Source organism: Lagopus leucura, unplaced genomic scaffold, assembly GCF_019238085.1.
Source record: "Lagopus leucura isolate 7727_CA_CO unplaced genomic scaffold, USGS_WTPT01 Super-Scaffold_100016, whole genome shotgun sequence".
Taxonomy (NCBI): Eukaryota; Metazoa; Chordata; class Aves; order Galliformes; family Phasianidae; genus Lagopus; species Lagopus leucura.
This window is the reverse complement of record NW_024962270.1, coordinates 807,093-827,967: the sequence shown is the minus strand read 5'-3', so window position 1 is coordinate 827,967 and position 20,875 is coordinate 807,093. Positions and strand designations below refer to the sequence as shown.

General features: G+C 42.4%; 1 protein-coding gene across 4 annotated transcripts in view; it reads right to left on the bottom strand.

The window, feature by feature from the left end:
- Positions 1 to 20,875, bottom strand: part of HTR2C (5-hydroxytryptamine receptor 2C) — a 193,651-nt gene that overhangs the window by 65,139 nt on the left and 107,637 nt on the right. Inside the window, exon 1 of one of the 4 annotated variants that reach the window (XM_042876875.1) lies at positions 4,815 to 4,887. The exons of the other annotated variants lie outside the window; for them this stretch is intronic. The gene's annotated coding sequence lies outside the window, so the exon portion shown is untranslated. Of the gene's footprint in view, positions 1 to 4,814; positions 4,888 to 20,875 lie in introns of those variants that run through there. 4 annotated transcript variants of the gene reach the window in all.

Sequence of the window (20,875 nt, the reverse complement as noted above, 5' to 3'; positions counted from 1 at the left end):
GCTGTTGTATCTGAGGTTCTGCAAATGGAAAAACGGTGTCTTGAGAACTGAAGAAGCTGATCACAAAAATATGATTTTATGATCATCTTTACTTTGCAATACTTTTCAAAAGAAAATTTAACATGAAACCTGACCCACATGCTCTCCCAAATCCAAGGTCAATAACAATAACACTTTTCACTGTGCCAACCCCCCAAAAAAACCTGGGTTACAGGATGTACTGAAGTGATAAACACCAGCCAGAATCATGAACCACAAAAGCTAAATCCAGATGGAAATGTCTCTTCTAGAAGTCACCAGATATTGGCTTTTGAAATATTGTTAAAATGCCACAAGCAGTAGAGGCTTTTCATCCAACGTGACAATAAAGAGTTTTGATGGAATTTATATCTAGGGGAAAAGACAACGACAAAACAAAACCTAACAAGTAAAGCGTTGCTCAGTGTAAAAGGCATCAGTCTTTGTAATGGAGCAGAAAGATTCATTCTTTTCTCTCTTCTCATGAAATAAAACTCTGTAAATGCTGAGCGAGGGTGTGTTAGTAATCTGAACCCTCTCAATGGTCCATTTGATTTGGTGTCTTGGTAGTTAAGGAGCTGAAACCAAGGAAAAGAGCAGAGCAAACCTGTAATGGCTGTTCCTCGGTAGCCTGCTTCCAGATACTGGTGTTGATGTCCTGAAAAAGCCCTGCTAAATATTTATCTCATTCACTTTTAAAGAGGACAAGCAACAGCTATTCCACAGTTCATAAACTCTTAAAGACAAAAGAGAAAACTGCCCATCCACACTGCTGAGCACAGAAACAAATCCAGGGAGAGCAGTGATGCCTGAAACATGCAATCAGAACCCATTTGTCGAGCTGGTACAAGTCGGAAGGACACGATTTCCCTGGTAACGGGCCTATCATTCCTAGGATCCGCTTTGGCAAAATTGAGCACCACACAGATTCCCTGAAGACTACACCTAGATGTTTTGTGATTTGCTCCACCTAACAACACAGCCAGTTCTACAGACTAAAATAATAAAGGAACTGGAAAGCCCATGGATGTTATCCAGAAAAGAAAGAAGAGATTGCTATTTCCAGCTTGCTTTTGATCCCTAGAAATGCTGGTTTCCTACCACCATTTTTTGACAGGAGCATCAGACTTCACATAACCACCTAACTGATGATGGAGCAACAGCATACATCGCCTGAGAAAAAGTGGGAATCAAGACAGAGCATCCATGTCACGACCATTAGAAATGGGTTGTATAGATAGACAATTAAGCAATAAATATTATATTTCTCTGTTGCATTTTTGTTTTGTTTTGGTTTTTTTTCTTTATCTTTGCTTTAATCTGTTCTGATGCCTGGAAAAGGAAACCCCAAAAGAAGTGCCTATCATTTCCCTTTCCATGTAATAAACAACTTGCAGACCAGCTAAAAGTTTTCAGCATAAATCCACTGAATCAGTGGAGCACTGGAAGATGCTGGAAAGTCTCCTCCGCATATTTCCAACACTGTGATGCTGCAAGAAGCTTCTCTCCAACTAGTTTCTTCATGGAGATGCCCTCAACTGCAACTGCAATTCCAAAAAAGAAAAGAAAATATCGCCCCACATCCGTATTTGAATCCACAAATGGTTCCTTGTAGAATAACACGTTGATTAAGCCATCAAACAAAATGCTCCCTGGCACTGGTAGCAGCAAGGCAGCAGCTGTTTCTGAGAGCAATTATACATCAAGTAGAAGAGCTGGCAAGTCTGAAGTTAACATTTAGCTACCTGATCAGGTTATCCTTTGCAGTAGCAACAAAGTGGAGTCAGCAGGAATTTTTCTACCGACAGCAAAGAGAAGAAAAGGAACTTCTGCCTTTCAATTCATTATTTAATATACTTGATGCAACCCTTATGTTCACAATCTGTAGCTACACTGAGAAACATAAGTGATCCAAAACCTCTAAGGACCTTAATCGTTACAGAACATGCAGGAGGAACTTGTTGACAACAGCAGCAGTAATTTAAATCTGCTGGCACTTTCACAGACAAATAGCTCTGTATGAAATCCAGCTGGAGGTGCCTTCTCTGCTTGGTTTCTCAACACTGAAGTCAGGACATCCTGGCCTACATCCAGCAGACGAGTAGCAGGGCAGTTGGTAAACCCTGTAGATAGGCCATCACGTGGATCCTTCCTACCCATCACCCCTGGAATAAGGGAAGCTCTCCCAGCAAGCAACATTCCCAATGGGAGGGCAGAACCAGGAAATGCAAGGATGGAAAGCATTTTAAAAATAGAGTCAGACACTAATTTTATCTTCTTTTTAAATGACAAGTCACTGTGCTTAGAGGGCAGCCAGTGGATGGGAGAAGATTATTCGAGATGGATAAAAACGAGATGGCAGTGTTCCCAAGTTCAACACAGAGGTAGAGCACACAGGTAGGCTATGGGTTTTGTCTCTCCTGAGAGAACACAGAACTATTCTACTGCAGTCATCTACAGGGAGAAATGTAGAAATACTCCCCCAGAAGCAGCCTGCATGGTTCTTCTTCATGGTTGAGGGACATGGTTTAGTGGGAGCTATTGGGAATAGGTGAACGGTTGGACTGGATGATCTTTTAGGTCTTTTCCAACCTTGGTGATTCTATGATTCTATGATTCTATGTTCACATTTATTCTCAAATGTATATTTACTGTTGGACAGCAACAAATGCCAAAACTGGTGGATCTTTCATGGAAATATTTTATTTTTTTTCTAGATTACAAATCTTCACTAACTAACTACCAAAATCTACAAGCAATAATTTGCCAATGCTGTTAGAGGCGTTCATCCATTTCTCCGCCAGAAAGTTTTTCTCCCTTAGATAAATTCTAACAAATAATTCCTGCCCTTGCCAGGAGAGCAAAATGAATGCTTTCCTTGAGCAGAACTCGAGCAGTCTCTGCATCCTCTTCAATGCCCTTTTTGAAATGAACCCTTTGGTTCTTTGGTGCTCTAGTCCAAATACCAGCAGTCTCCCAAGGAACGTGGTAATTGTCTGCCTTCTGAAACATTCACCAGTTATCTCTGCTGCCAATGCCAGCACGTTTGTCACTGGTTCTGGTCCTGCCTGTTCTTGAAAAGTCTCCCTCAAAGCCAACTGTGGCCACTTGGATCTGCTGCTCCCCAGCCCTGTGCAAAGCACTGACAAAACCTAGCACCAAATGCAGAGCACTAGGGCAAAAACATTCCATCTCTTCCTGCATCGGAGGACATCATTAAAGTTGAAAAAGACCAATAAGGTCATCTATTCAAGCACCCTAAGCCTTCTAACATCAACAAGATGAAATCATTAAAAATCAGAAAGTTTAAAGAATCCCTCGTTTCACAGCTTTGCCCCACATCTTCTTTTCCATATAGCAACCCATGGGAACAAAGCCAGGAGGACAAACCCTTGCAGAAGTTTTTCCTATACAACACGCAAGTGGTGCAGGACAGCAGTGAGCAACTCACCAGCACAGCTGCAGGAGCCTGCTCTTTATCTGTATGTGTTCTCAAAATACTTAGAAAAAAAAAAAATCAAAAGAGAAGCAAAGTTAAAAATAATGAAGCCCAAACCTCTGCACTAACTTTGCAATTGTAGACCAATCTGTACTTCAATCTGTATTTCCGCAGGCTAAATTGTACATAGAAACACTGATACACCAATACCTGAAGAGAGGGCAGGAAATTGCTGTTATTTGGATGAGATTGCCTAGAATCAACACATCAGGAGGGGACAGAGGGAGAACTGTGTCAGCCCCTCAGCTGTGTGTTCCCAAGTACCTGCAACCCAGCACTGTGGCACTGAGAGACGTGGTTAAGGGCATGGGGGGGTGGGTTGATGATTGACTCTGGTGAATTTAGTGGCTTTTCCAACCTTAATGAATCTTTGTTGCTGATCAGACAGGTTGGCAAAGGGAGGAGGGCAAACACGTATCTGGAATTTTCTCCACCTTCTCCACAAAAGATCAGGATCCTTCCGAAAGAGGATCTACAGAACTGGGAAGGTAATGCCTACTGCCCTGCCAGCAGCACTGCAGCAATGTATTTCTCACTTCCAAATGGTTTTAGCTGTATCAATCTGCAGGAAAAAACACCGAGAACAAAAGAAAAACAACTCTGCTCAATAGCCAGTCCTGTGGCATCAATCACAAATTCCAAATCATTTCTAATGCAGGACCACAAAGGAGAGTGCAAGAACAGCTGTCCTGTAGTAAGAGGAAGAAAGAAATGCTGGCGATAACAGAAAGGCATCATCAGTATTATTGTGACAAAATGTTTGCAATTATTGCAGTGGCAATTTTTCCAAGTAGGTTGGCTTGGAGACAGGTCTCTTGCACTGTTGACTAAATTATTTTCTTTAGAAAGGCTTAAGTACCTCTGTTTTCCAGAAGAATAGCCTGAAGCCACTTGGTTCAGAATATTAGTCCCCTGAGATTCAGCTTAGACTGTAAAGAAGTGAGATGGATGAACAGCAGACTATCCTGTAAATGAACCCAGCAGTGGTTTGGCTACCAAGAACATTTTAGCTAAAGCACATACCAATTTAGAATAAAAGAAGGAGGAGACCTGAGCTAGGTAAAACAAAAGAAGTAAGAAGCAGTATTTGCTAAAGAAGCATTTCAAAGCAAGTAAAGCTTCCTAAAGAGAGAGCTGGAACCACTTCATATCACCTCATATCAGAGACCTGCCTGCCCCCCACAGAAGCAGGTATGTTCCTAAACCAGCCAACACAGCCGTGCAGGACAGAAGGCCCGTATTTGTCATCTGAGCATACAGCAATAAGCTTGACGAGCACTTAATGCCCAACACTTACTTTTTTCTTGAAAGAGAGCATCTGCACTCAGGGGAGGGAACTCCTTGCTGCTGTCTGCACATCTGGCGCATGGCTGCAAAGCCAGGGCAGGGCGTTGGGGCACAGTGAGCATCTGTCACACAGTGTCACCTGAACACGTGTATCCATCAGCCTTCATTCACAAGGAAAAGGTCCCAGGCAGCAAATAATTTCCAGAAAAGAGCCAAGTTCAGTCCCTTTGGTAGCTGATCCCAAGAGGATTTGGGGCCACAAGGTCACAATCAACATCAGGGTCTTGCTAGTATGGCTTTAGTGGGCTCTCTGCAAAACTCTGTACTAGTGGATGGCACAGAGCTGGATTGGGGTGGAGATATGCCACGGAGACCTTAAGTGGGGAGGAAGAGAGAGAGAGAGAGAGAGAGAGATTGGAACGAAGAACTTTGTTCATCCTTTAAATCTCAACCTTTTTGTTGCTTGTATGCAGTAAATTTCACATGCCCTCATTAAATTAGTCCATTAGATAAACTCCTGTTAATTGAATGACTTGGTCAGCTGTGATTAACTCAGAATTCATTGTGGTTTTGATATTTTATGATCGAGCGTAGCTATGGGCAATTCAAACCTCACAACATCAAGCAAAAATTGCCAACAATTAACAGCTTCAGATACAAGCAGCATTCGTCACACAAACATCACTGAGAGCTCACAGCTCTCTGCTCTCCACTTGACTTGTTTATTTAGTCTGTTTTACAACTAAATCTCTTCCCCCACTTAAAGTGACGCAAGCTCGCGCTCACTGGAATCACTCCTCTGCAAACACAACAAACCAGCTCTAGCTGCTAAGTTTTAATCTGTCATCAAAATTTTCAGCAATTGGACCCCTAAGCATTAACTTTGGTAATTAAAGTAGTATGTGTGACAAATTAGCAGAGGGAATATAACAACAGATTTCTGTGCAACGAGGATTTCTACCTTTTGCAGTTACTGATTGACTATCAAAGGCAGTATAGCATGACATATGATGTTCCAGCACCCCTGAGCTAGAAAAGTAAATAATCTGAGTCACCCATAAACAGAAACAAATTCAAATGGTCATTAAAAAAAAGCTACTAAAGGCCATGAAATTAAATACATACATTAATCAATTAAAAACTCTATGAAACAGCAGAGTCGAATTTGGCTGTAGTATATTCAGATGGCTTTGGAAATTGCCCTTCAGTAATCCAATTGAAACTTGGCTTGTTTCCACCTCTGCTTATTCTTCCTGGTTATGTTTACAACACGATTAGATACCAGTCTGAAACATCAGAAAGAAATGAAAAACAGGGTGGTGGAATACAAGAAAAATAAACACTAGTATCTGGCTTTCATCTTGGTCTTCTCATTCATCAATCTCCAACTAATTTACCCAAAGCAGCAAATGGCTTCTTCTTACCATTATGATCATAGCCATGAGCTGCTGCACGTATTGTGAAACACAGCATGGCAGGAAGGGAGGTCAGCCCTGTGCAGGAACCCAGGCCAGGGTTAGCACAGAACTATAGAATATCCTCCATTGGAAAGGACCCAACAAGGATCAATGAGTCCAACCCCATGCAGGAACATGCTGTAAGGAGCTGTAGGCTGCCACGAGGGCTCCCCTCAGATCCTCTGCTCTGGGACAAAGAAACCAAGGGACCTCCGCTGCTCCTCGTACTTCTTCCTCTCCAGACCCTTCCCCATCTTCATGGATGTGTGGAACTGAACACCTCTTGTTCCAAAACATCGCTGCAGCAAGGCAGGAATGTAAAGGAAAATAAACTGACAAAACTCACCAATGAACCCTTTGCACTGATGCAGACCCCAGAGCCCTGAAACAGCACCAGCCAAGGATCATTCTGCTAGAGCCTGTAAGGCATCCGAGAAAGATGGAAATCTGTGCCCATGAGTTTCCTGTGGATAGCTAACAGTGCAGAAGTGCAAAGTGAGTGGGAATGAGGAGAAGAAGATACAGCACTACAAGGAAGGACATTAGCAGATGCGTATTGGTTTCAGCACACAGTGCCTGTGCCGCCAGTTCAGCCCCAAAGCAGGATCAGCTCAGAAACAAGAGCAGAGTGAAGGCACGGATATCTCTAAGCATGGAAATACACAGGAAAGTTACTGAAAATAACTGATCTCAGCTATACCACAGGCTTACTTTCACACTGACATACCAAAAACCAAGCCATCAGTGCTCGTGGAAGATGGAAGAAAGCCAAGCATAAGGTGCAGGAGGCTTGGACATCGTGCTCTTGCATGAGAGGATCCTGTGGTGGAACAGTCATTGCATGTTCTTGGCTCCACACTGCTGTCTGTTTTTAAGCACTGCAAAACCTCTGCCTTTGAAAAGTCCTTTCTCCAACAAAAGTAACTCTTAATTAGCAACTCCATCTCCTACAGCAGCCTAAGGATGCAACCCAATTTATACTGTGTGCAGGTCAAAAATCCCAGTGAAGTCCATGCTGAGCTACTACATTTGGGGCTGAAGGCACTATCCTGGGTTCTGTCTCCCAAAATAAAAGAGTGTAGCAGGGAATAAAACCATTTTTAAGGGAAACAGAAGTGACAGTCCAAGAGTTTGGACCTGTCCCTGAAGAAGCCTTGGCAGTTCATTATTCAGGGCTGAACCATATATAAGAAAATAATCCAAGGGGTCTGAGCTATGAAAATGATATTGCTTTAGGATTTGGAGGGATATCATGAGAGATTTTAATCCTAATAATTTCATCACTCATCCTAATAATTTCATCATTCATTAAGGATTGGAACATACTTAAGATTTTTAAAATGTCCTCATGAAGGTCCGTATCATAGAATCATAGAATGGCCTGTACTTCTACTCTGAAAATATTTACATACGTGCTTTATACGCATTGACTAATTAAAATTACCTGGGATAATCACATGCTTCAATTTAACATGCTAAGCATTAATAAACAAAGTGCATCTGCATATTGGCATTTTTTCATCTCTTAGGCTTGTGAGATTTTTTTCACAGTTGTATTCAGTACAACGGGAAGAACTGCATCTCCCACACAGACAAGAGAGCCAAGAGAGCCAAGAGATCGCGTGTAAGCTTTTGAAAATCTATCAGAAGGAAAAGAATTTTTCCAAACTATTCCTTTTCCATAAAAACAACAGATTTTACAAGTCCTCTGCGCAGAAAACTTTATAAAATATTTCCTCACATATAATAACTTATTAACTGCATTCCTGACTAGTTTCCTAATTGGGCTGAGAAGTAAAATTACCATTCAGATGCCACCAGTTTTGCTGTTCAACGTCTAATTCTAATTTGAAAGCTTTTAAAAAAAAAAATCTATAAATATTTAAATTAAATATAATTTGCATTTGCTTACTGATTTTAATTGAGTTGCTGTTCTCCTGAAATGTGTAAATGTTTAAAGGCAGCGCAGTAGGAGGATTACGTCAGGGCATTGAAGGTTCTGTACCAATATTAGAACACTTTCTTGCATTTTGCAGGCAGTTTAGTAATATAATTGAGCTGACACACAACTACTCAGAATAATCTTTAAAAATAATAACAAAAGGTACAAAAAAAGTGAAAACTGAGCTCAATTTGTGACACTTAGCTGTCACTCCTCAGGACCCCACGGAGAGGTACGGTCAAACCGGACGCACCCTGGGCAACTTCTGTGTGTTCCAAGCCACAAACCTCCTTTTTTCTTTCCTCTGCAGGAAGCAATAGCCTTCTAACTGGTCTTTTAACCCTACCACAGGGCTTCCAGAGACAAGCTCTCCCAGTGCAAGTATGTCTGAATAGGAATGAAAATAAAGAAGAGATTCGGGACATTGGATAGCAACAAGTTAGATGCCTGAAGCCAAGGACTGAGAACAAAAACATCACAGGTATTTAATTAGAAAACCAGCTATTAAAATAGATTGAGGTTGTTTAATAATAGTTTGTCAGTGAACTAATGTAATTAAATGTCAGACAAGAAATGGGGACAATATAACCATGACACATCTTGGAGAGAATTAACTAGAAAGGAATAAACTATGAAGGTCATAAATCCAAGACTCAACTGCGAGTTGTTTTCTCTCTTGCTCCACAAACAATTAGAAATGTTTTTTCCTTTTATCTTCATCCGTAAGGATGACCACAACATTCTGACCACAGCACAGACATTGAACCACTATGGAAAAGCTTCAAGGAGAGTGCCTGAAGCAGGATACATGCTATGCTTACGCCCCTACCCCCAGAAGTGCTTACATAAAAGAAGTGGGAACCAGCAACTGAACAGCTTCACCCATTTTTTCCCCATGTTCATGTTTTCTGTCTCCAATCTGCCTGCACAGGTTTCTCTGATAAATAAAACCATAGAGATGGAGAAAAACAAATAGAGCCACGAAAAAACTCAGTGAAAGAACATTTAAACCCTGTTTCAGTAATCCTGGATGCTACTAACTAAAGCAGAGGGTAATTCTTGTTTTACAGAAAATGACATTCAGCCATTACTTTGAATGGCTCCATAGCATGTAAGGTAATAAAACAATATATACAATATATACATACATTGTCTGTATATCTCCAGAACATCTACTTCATCAGCAACAGAACACTTAGTGAACTGAAACAAAAACAAACACAAAACTTCAATCCAACAGAGCAATTCCCAAACACGCATCCACAAGAGAGCAGAAGATAAACTCTCATTTTGCTCTAACATGACTATCATGAGAAAGAGCCCAATTTTAACACAGAACACCATTTCCTTCCACAAGCAGCTCAGAGCAGTATGGAACAAGAGAGCCTTTACCCCTTCCATCCATCTCACTTCAATCTGTTATGCTGATTTAATTGGCAACATCCAAAGTCCCAAGGTGTGAGCACATAGCTGTTTCCTCATTAAAAAGTCAGCATGGGCAATTTGGGATATGCAGATTTTATAGAACACTCTTAGGAAACAGAATAAAGCAGAGCAAAGAGTACACCATTAAGTTTTTTCACTGCCACAAAAAAACAGGCAGTAACGTTCTCCAGCACACTTGAATTTCCATCCTGTGGAACTCAACGCTGAGCTGAAATTAAACTGCCTGCAAAGCAGCCCACTGCCTCTGATTTGGGCACAGTAAACCTGCAGCAGTTCTGCCCATCTTTCAGCTTTGCCCTCTGTCATTTCCCTTTTTACTGCTGCCCTTTGCAGTCAGATTGAGATGGTTGCAGGCACCACCAGTAGCTCTGTCTCGAGGACATTTGTCCTCTGACACTATCTTCAATTAGCATTCCCATTAGTTACCCAATATACCACTGGTTGTAATTTTAGTGCAGTCAACCACTTCCTCCTCAATTGAGAGGAAGGTTAATGACGCTTCTTGTTACTATTACTGTATGCCTTGCATAAAAGAGGGAATGGATTTCTTAAATAAAAGGAGAAAGCATTCCTTTATTGAAACACTCATTACTCTGTGCAACACAGCCAAAAACTTAACAATTCCAGCTCTGACTTTCCTCTGGACCCAGCAGCATGCAGACTCTGCTTGGTCCATAACACACATAGGAATTGATAGCCCCAGTGCTTCCCAAATGCAGCCCTCAGTCATTAGTTTACTTAAGGGGCTGGCAGCGATGCTGTTGAACACCAGCTAACGTGTGACAAGAAGAATCCTCTGCTTGTCTTGCCTGCATGGGATCTCTCATAGACCAGGATCAGTGCCAACACTGCTTAGTGTGACGTGGGTATGGGTGCACTCAGACACAGCTGCTGAGGCCAGGTAACAGCAAGCAGTACGCACGCTGTCATATCCCATTAGATGGTACAGAGAGGAAAGTATTCTGTATTTCATGTGCTGTGACAGTTTAATTATTCAGGAAAAATTCTATCGTCTTCCTGTTACAACAGATTTATTTTCCTATGTACCAGAATTGTGCATGTGCTGGTAATTAGGCACTCCGAAAAAACTTCCTTAATAGAAATGGAGCAACTAGACTTCGAGGACATCCTTTTTCCAACAGCTAGGTACAAATGGGCTGCCAACATATGACCCATTCAGGACTTGTTGCTTCACTCCTGATGCACAAGCATGGCCAAGAGAGAAGCAGCTCAAGTATTTTTAGGTCCCTGTCTGGAATAGAGCAAAATATTGTCCCTTGGAAGGAGAGAGCCAAATCAGAGCAGTGACAGAGCTGTTTGCATCCATGCACTCCTAGGGCCGGTTTCACCTTTATCATACAGCAGATGCTCAGCTGAACACCACCTGTAGGGACCCACGCATCACCCCTGTCCTGAGACTGTGCTGGGTGGAGGGAAAAAGGGTTCCGTGCTGGAGGTGGGAAGGGCAAGAGTGGCATCATCTCTTCCTTCACCACAAAAACATGGCATACTCAACCCAATTTGGGGATTTTAAGAGGAGAAAACATTAGAAGAGCGTACAAAGCGTTAGGATAGAGTATATAGAAATGTGACCTAACAGTAGCCAAAACAGACTCATTAAAGTAGCTGAACTTAATCCTATTGAACCTTATTTTTCCCCAAAGACAAAGATCGATTGTAATTGCTTGGTGACAGTTACAATCGATTGTGCCATTGCAGTAAATTTGATATTTTTCTTATGCTAATAGAACACTGTGGTTAGCAGCTATGCCTTTTCCTAATTTTTACAGTTCTTATTTATGAGATTACTAATGTTATCTGCAATTTGTGTGTAAATGCTTTTGCTTAGAAGCTGCAATTCAATTAACAATATGGAAAAAATATTTTAATAGGTGCACCAGCTACATAAGAAAACATTCAAGCATGACTTGCATTTAAATGGGAGTCATTATATGAAGCACGTTATCTTTATAATTAGTTACTAATTGTTACCAATTGTTGCTAATTATAATAAGATCAAAAGGCTAATAGAGACCTCACCTAACCTAAACTTTGCCTAAGTAGGAATTAATGGTAACTGCCCTGCTGAACTGTTTGCAATTAAGCATAATTTTATGCTTTTTGCCCAAGATTTCCCTGGATTGTAGCTTTCTTTATACACTAATGGGAAGCATCTAGCGCTCAAATATTGATTTAGTGTAAATTTAGGCGAATGCAATCAGTTTAAATCTTAATATAAAAAGTAATGAGATGTCACTTGAATCCTGAAGTGGATTATTTCAAATTATTCGGCTTCAAATAGAAATATCAGATTTAAGTTTAAATGACAAAAAAAAATCAAGAAAAACAACAAAATACCACCACCATAACCCCACAACTGTTCACACCCCCTGGATATGGAGCGGATCTGAAGGATGTTACCAACAAGAATGAGCACAGAGCAGATTTCAAAGCTTAACCCGCAATGACTGCAAAGCAGATGGGGCAGGAAATGTAGCCCAGCACCCACACACAACCAATTCACAGGAGCAAAGAGGTCAATATTTGAAATATGAGAGTGCCTGAGCATGATGCTGGGCACATCTCAGCTCATCAGCAAGCTCACACACCTCCTCCTTCAGCCTCTTTTTTTCCCCCAGATCCCATTGACCTGTTTGCCAAAGTGGGAACGCTCTCCACATAGAATCATAAAGTTTGGATCATCTGGTTCAACCCCCAACCCATCCCCACTGTGGTACTAAACAACATCACGCAGTGTCACGTCTTCCCTTTTCAGGGACAGTGACTCTACCACCACTCCACTCCCCGGGCAGCCTGTGCCAATAACTCACCACTCTTTTTGAGAATAAATTATTCTTAATATCCAACCTGATCCTTTCCTGGTGCAACTTGAGGCCATCACTTCTCATGCTATTCCTGTTACCTGGGAATAGCCAACCCTCACCTCATCACAACCCCTTTCTCAATAGTAACATTACTTGCCCCAGCAATTTTGTAACGGCAGTTTTGTTCAACATCACAGTCATGATGGGTACTGGTCTGAGGAGGGTACACATGCTACTGAGGCTCATCCCCATGCACCAGGATGCCATCCTTCTAAGCCAGCAGTGAACCCAGCAACCCCAGAGCAGCACAGGAGAAAGCCTTTCATGGCCACATCCAGCAAAGAGCTGGATCCCTGTGAAAGCATACAAACCAACCCATAGTGCCTCATCTGAGCTCACCAACAAGCCCAGATGAACCCAAGCCCTAGGACACAGATACTCTTGTGAGCTCAGCACCTTGCTACCACAGGCATGGTGCAGGCAGCCGTCAAGCCCTGCAAGGTCTATGTTTAAGTTTAAGGCTTTGGTTCAATCAGGAATTAATTCAGGGAGGCCCCTGAAGATTCCTCTTAGCTGAAGTATCTCTTAAAGCAAGCATAAATCAGTATCATTTCGTCTTGGCACCAGGCTTTATGCTTACTTTGTATTAGCATGAATGACTGCCAGAAGGGAACAGGCGGGGAACTTGGGACCATTAGCCATACTTTATTTTTTCATGATCTTCCCAGAAGTCACTGCCTATGGTGTTCTGATGCAAGTTTGCAGTCCTCAACCAAGTCAGTGAAAGACACAGGCTGCAAAAAGAGAGCTGAACCTCTGAACAGTATTATTGAAAAGAAGACATTTTGTGTTAGTTTGCTCTTTCTTCATTACCACAGAACAACGAGCACCGTCCATGCTGCAAACATCATACAACAAGGTCTAATGTATACAGCATGAAGAAGTGGTGTTTCTATCAGCAGGAAACATCCTGACCATATTCAAGACTCTTAATAATAAAGCAGTGCAGAGAATGAACACCAACGGTTTACAAGCAATCAAGTGAACCTATGCCAAGAGTTCAGAGCCAGAACTCTAACTTTTTCACCACTTAAAATACGTCCAAGTCATGGAGTCACTTGACTAAAACAGGTGGGCTTATTTCTATCTTTTTGGGTAGGACTCAGCAAAACAACAGATATGTGAGAGGCACACTGCATGGCCTCACTTACAACCACTGCATCTGCAAAATGCTTGTGTTTGAAGTCATTCTCACGGGCCTCTGAAATGCAGTGTTTGAGCAGCCACAATCCAGCCTGCTGGATGGCCATCACACAATCCCCACACCTACGTGCAGTTCAAAGCACGGTGTCCATGCAAAGGTTTTGCACAATTTCATACACTGCTGCTCAGTGGCACACAGATATGTTGCACTGCAGAGGAAAAAGAGCCTGGGAGAGGGCGGTTGGACTTGATGATCTTTGAGGTCTTTTCCAACCTTCATGATTCTATAGCAGTCAATGGGGAAAAGTGCAAGCTCCATCTAATATCTGACATGGCATAGCAAACTCTGCACATTGGCAGGCTCATTGGTGCAAAAAAGAACTCAAGAGCAGGCTTAAGAGCCATAGGACACAGGAGCTCACCAGCACTAGAATTACAGGTCTGGAGCTACTAGTGTTGTAGATGGCCATATCACTGTAAGTCTAGCAAAGCTCACATTCTGTAATCAAAATACTGATTAGAAATTTAAAGTTTCGTAATATTGGGAGCGTATCTGAGAACTAATAACTGAAAATAACTCAAACCCAAAATGAACGAAATGTACAAAAGTGCCTTTTAACTTCAACCCGTGCTGAGTCATGGGTTCTGAGCATGTGCCAAAACAGTGCTGCACAGCAAAAATATGAAAGCTTAAGAAAAATGTTTTGAAACTGTTCTGAAAAGAATCTCTTTCAACTCACTCGCTAAAATTTCCATGTGGATAATGAAGAATCACACATCCAAAGGCACAGACGGCGTTATGGTGAAGCTGGTCCTGCCTAGTGACGGGTCAGCTCATGGACATCGGTTACTGCACAAGGAGATGAATTAAACACAAAGGTTATTTTGTAATAAATTTTAAAGATGCACTGACTTGCGTGCGATGAAACCATTACTGCTTTTCCTTGGGAGATAAAAGTGACAGGATGCCTCGTCTTAAGATGAATTTTCTAACTGGACTTTAACGAACCTTGTCCCACCTCTTGATGGAGCCTTCTCACTGTTAAAGATCAGTCAGTCTCTACTTAAAGAACAAGCCCACATTAAGATTTAAAGCCTCCCTTTAGCGGCTGTGCTGTGCATGCTGAATCTTAATTTCGACCCGAGGCAAAATACTTCTCTTTTTCAAAATGAGGAATCAAGACATTAGCCTAATAGAATTACATTACGTTATTTTAGATAATGTAAATAAACTATTCATATTATTTCATTTGTGAGGAAAGGCAGTTAGGAAAAAGACCCTCAGGAAAAACAAACAAACAAACAAAGCACTGCTGATTCTTGGCTGATTAAAAGCAACAGCAAATCCTACATTCCAGGAGCACTTTATTTTCCTAAAATTCCCCTTTGAAATATTGATCATTTTGGCTTTTCAAAATGAGATCACATTTTAATTATTCTGCTGTGACTAACATTACAACAAATGCCTCAAAGCTGGCAGCAAACTTTTGCTATTCACACTGTCAAGAAAGCAGTTATCAGATTTATTATTAATATTATTCTAACTATTTTTACTAATATTCACAGAATGGTTTGGATTGGAAAAGACCTTTAGGATCATGTAGTTGCAACCCCATAGCTATAGCCCAGGTTGCTCACAGCCCCATCCATCCAGCCTGGCCTTGAACACTTCCAACATTACATATAACTACAGCAAAGAAACATTTGGTGCAATTCAAGAAGAAAACACATTTCAGCCCACGCTGGAAATTTGCACGTGCTGATGTCAATGAAGTAAAGAGGATAGAGGGGATGTCTCCACTCTCGTTGGTGTTTCTCTTGGTTCAGCCTTTCCTCCAGGCAGCAGTGGGGCCACAACACAGAGCAGGGCCTCCCAGAATAGCCCCAGATATTCTTAACAAAGCAGATGTGGCTCCTGAGTTCACACAGGTCCTTAGAAAAAGGACCTGTGTGATCCTTAGGAAACACACAGATCCTTACACAGATCCTTAGGAAACATTTTCTTCCTATTAGATTAATAGCAATCTTTCCTTCATATATAGCTCTTGCTTTTGCCTCAAGGAGGCTCCCATAGCCACTATGTCTATATTATGTACCTGAAATGCCAGCTCAGACTCCAATGAACTATTCCCATCAGTCTCGTATTCCAGATTCAGGAATTCAGATTGCTGTCCTGGTCAATAGCTCCCAAACTAACAAATATAGGAAACTGAGCAAAACTCTGCTCGTTTTTCTCACCTTACACTAAAATTGAGATACTGAAAACACATCTTCAGTCTGGAAAATGCACTAAGCACATAACTCACATGAGAACTCCTGATCTGAGGCTGGGCAGCTACTTGCTGCCATGCCTCTGTAGTATCACAGAATCACAGAATGGCCCAGGTTGGAAGGGACCCCAAGGATCACGAATCTCCAACTCCCCTGCTGCGTGCAGGGCCACCAACCTCCAAATTTGATACTAGACCAGGTTGCCCAATGCCCCATCCAATCTGGCCTTGAACACCGCCAGGGACAGGGCATCCACAACCTCTCTAGGCAGCTGTTCCAGCACCTCAAATAATTCATCCGTTGAAAAGACCTTTTTCTTTATCATTGCCTTCCTATTTTCTTGATAGCCACCCCTATCCCCAGTGTAAAAATCTTGTGTGATGACATCCCTAGCCCTAAAAGCCCCCTGCTGCTTTGTAGGAAAAAAAAAAAATCATTTGAAGTGTTAAACAGAAATATCATTCCAAGGCAAAAATAATGGCAGAGATGAAACTCCCTTCATGAAGAAAACCAGAAGCTCGTTTAGAATTTTACAGACTTCATTAACAAAATGCACTCTGGATGCCTCCAAACATTAAATTAAGTCCAGGGCCTTAAACAGTTTGTCAGATAGATGAGCACATCAAAGCCTCTCCAAGAGGAAGAACCTAGGATTTGCAAAGCTGAGAGAGAGCAGAAGTGCAAAGAAATAAAGGCTAATGAAGGAAGTGTGGTACCTGAAGAAATAGCTAGAATAAGTTCTCCTTCACATTACCATTCCCATGCCTAATAGAACCAAAATCACTCCATGGGATTGAATCCAGTTCATAACACCAGATATTTTATTGCACAGAGGTGCAGAATTCTATAAAAGTTTGTTCCTCCCTCCTTGATCTCCTCCTCTTCGCTCTGCTCTCTACCTGAAAGGTCTCTTTGCAGTTATTTCCAAGTTATTTATCACACCAGCAAATAGAGGAGAAAACACTGCATGCATTCCCATAAAGCTGCCATCGTGCTGATGCAGCCCCAGGGCCAGCTCCAGCCCCTCCACCTCCACAGCTGCAGGCATACCCACAGAGACAGTTGCTCCCTAGTGTCCTCCTCTCTGAAGCAACCAGCAGCCTACAACCCATAAAGGCTTCCATATCCATATATATGGGTATACCCTAGCGTCCCATCACTGGGCAGAAATGTAAATCAGGAAAGCCTTCAGATACGACTGCCTTCAGAGGAAGGCAATTAGGACTCAGCGAGACGCACAGAGATGTGCCCAGAGGAGATCCTCCTCGTCCTGCCTGAGGGTCCCCTTGCTTCTCCGGACAAATCAGACACTCTGAGAGATGTGGGAGGGAGAACACAGGTGTGGGGACAGAGGCAGTGGTCACCTCCACTGGTCTGTCACAGACTGCCACCACTCAGCTTCCAAAATCAACTGGATGTATCCAAAACCAGAAAGGTGAACAGCCAAGGGAATTCTGTAACACCATTTGCTTAGGAAATAGCATTGTGAAACAGTATTTGTTGCTGTTGTGGACCACTGATGAACGGACAAAGCAACCTCAGTGTGCTCACCCTACAGCCCTCAGCTCACAAACATTGTGCTTAATGCTACGGATGGAAACAATAACAGGATGCAAAGCAGAGCATTGCTTCTAAGCCTTACTAAAAGCGAAGGCGCAAAGTACAAACCTGGCTCATCGCTTCCATTCAGAAGAACATTACTTGGGCAGTTCCCCATTTCAATGCATTCTCAGAAAAAATAAATCAATCAAAGTGCACTGAGGATTGGTTTTCTATTTGGGCTATTGTATGAGAGCATCACCAAACAAGAACAAAGGACCAACGCATTCCCTAAAGCTGCACCGGACTCCCTCAGCCATTACCTGCTACTTTCAACTCTTCTTTACCATTTTTTTCCACTCATATCTCAATCTTTAAATTAAAATCATATCTTTCAATGGTTCCAATTGCTCTGCTTTTATATTAAACTGATTTCTTAGTTTGAGGAGCGCCTTTGAAATTAACAGCATCAAAGAAACACCCTCAGTGTCCTGAGCAGAATATTCTTAGAAATAAGTTCTAGATAGCAGTAAGTGTAAGCAGCTCATTTGTCTGCAAAATGTGACATTAAGGTTTGCAGGAAGTAAAAGTAATTAGTGAAACTAATCATGAAAAGGCGTAGGAATGTTTCCTTCCCTATTTATCAAAATTGGGAATTATATCCAAGATATATTTGAATACAGATTTGGGGGGCAAATCTCTATAACTCTGCAACTGCTTTCCAAAGGCACAGAGCGTGTAAGTACACTTACAGAGCATTTACCACCAACTGCTGCCTATTTTTTGCAAAGGTTGATTCTGCTGTTATAAGATGTGCAGTGGGAGGTTAGTATTTTTACTACTGCCTATGACATTTGTACAGCTTCCAGGTATGGTTCCATGACCGACCACTACCACAGCGAGCTAACTTCAGCTGTTCAACTCTGCCACTTGATTTCTTAGGAAGAAAGTCCTCTCATACCCCTTCCCTTCTGGCCTTTCTGCTTTACTCCTTTGGCCATTTTGCCATTCCCCAGTGTCCTCTGCCCTACCTAGTGAGATAAATCACTTGCTCCATTAAAAGCATCTTCCAACTCCATAAAGCTATCCTATGAAGGGTTGAGCTCACTACTTGCCCAGAGGGGTGGTGGTGCCCCATTCCTGCAGACACCCAAGGTCAGGCTGGATGGGGCTCTGAGCACTGATGGAGCTGTGGGTGTCCCTGCTCAGTGCAATAGGACTAGATGGCTTTAAGGGTCCCTTCCAACCAAAGCGATTCAATGATTTGCCTGCCTAGAGAAACCCTCAGCTAGCCCAGAGCCTCAGAACACTTCTTATTCTCTCCACCTCTTGGATGCCTCTGCAAGTCTCATGTTTAAGGCTCCCAGGCTCCTCATTTTGTGTACAGTCACCATCAGAACCACTCAGCTGTTGAGCGGTTTGGGATCAAAGAGCTCCCAACACTGTTTTTAGCTACTGAGCTACCAAGGAGAGCTGAGCGATTGCACCCACATATTTACAGTGAAATGAAGAAATAGATCCTCTCAGCAAACCTCAGCCTGCAAGAACTTTGCAGAACATGTCAAGTTCCACTGATAGAGACAGGTCACATGCAGATGAAGTAAGTGACAAAGCAAATAGCTGCAAAATGTATGTGAGGGCCCCACACACCCACATCTGAAATGTCACCCTGCATATGAAGCAGTTTATAATCTCCCATAATGCCCAAGGAAGTCAAAACGCATGGAAACGTGATTTATTTTAAAATACAACAACCAAAGGAGCTCTCACAGAAGGGAAAACATTCCAATTTTTTTTTTAATCAGCTCAAGTATTTGTGCTGTTTTAGGGACCCTGAATGCGCACAGCAGAAAATTAAATACCATCCAAAGTTACTTTGCATGGTATTATATGTAAACCAGAGCAGTTCAGAAGCTGTAACACAATTTGCTCCTTAGTATGAGCTTTGGTGTCTACTATTCATCAGACAGGCTGGCACATAAGTGCCATCCTTGCTCTCATAATTCATGCTGTTCCTACTTCCTTACTATTTCTTCTCCTACTATTTTTTACCATCACACTTGTCAAAACTCCACAGTTCTGAGGCCAAAAACCTTTGGAGTTACGAGAGAAGCAGTGGGAGCAAAGGCCAAGTGCCGATCATAGAATGGCTTGGGTTGGAAGGGACCTCAAGGATCATGAAGCTTCAACCTCCTCCACTACAGGCAGGGCCGCCAGCCTCCACATTTAATACCAGTCCAGGCTGCCCAGTGCCCCATCCAACCTGGCCTCGAACACCCGCAGGGATGGTGCATCCACAACCTCTCTGGGCAGCTGTTCCAGCACTTCACCACTCTGCCACTTACTCCATGGGATTATATTTCTGTATATGGAGAAGTGACACAACTTCATTTCTGCTAACTATCTCCTTTTACTTTTCAAAACAAAGTTCTCCACACGTGCATGCTGCAGCCAGGAAAGACTGTGTCACTTGATTCAATATTTACCTTTTCTAAGGCCCAGCATTCCAAAATGCTCTTTGTTTTACCTCCCTGCTTTATAGCCCTGCCACTTCTATCCACAGAGCTCTCCTAATGTAACAAGGGGCAAGCCAAAATATTTTTTTGCTCCATTATCTCAACACCAACGTTGAGCGTAGCAGTGTGGTAAGACAAGGAACATTTGCCTGTGAATGGTGCTGCACTCCCAGACACAGCCTGCTAACACTTGTCATCTGCTGGCTGGGAGAATGGTCCTTTCTGCAGTTGCATATGCTCTGAGGGCTGGAACTATTTTTAATTATCAGCACTGCTGCATTATGGAGCATGGAACGCATAATAGCAAATCCCACACACAAAAGCAATCATTTTTCAGCTGACCACCCATACTATCACAGTAATTTTCAATGGGTGTGTGGATCAAGGAGGAGGGTATCAGCTGCAGATTTGTGTGAGGAAAGGGCAGAGGTTTCCTCCACCCATCAGCATCAGGAGAGCAGATCAGCCTCCGTGGCTCAGAACCCAGTTCAAGCTGTACAGGTCTTCCTCCTCCCATTGAGAACAGGGTCAGTGTCAAAAGACCTTTTGGACCCAACACAAAGCCAGACCAGCTGCAGTCTCCAAAAACATCCATGTAGCTCCTCCAAGTCTTCCCACTAAAGGATCTGAGCCAGTGAATATTAACATACTGCATTATCCAAATTCTCTGCAAGCAACTGAGATCACAGTTAGGGAGAATGGAGCAACAGGACAGAAAAAAATTCAACATGATGCTGAGCAGAGCACAGTACTGATCTCAGAGGGGAGAACACAAACTCACACTTCTCAGCTTTCTTCCTTGATCACCAATCCTACCCACCCAGGGACAAACTGCACAGGTGACACAGCATGATCCAAACCAACGCACCCCA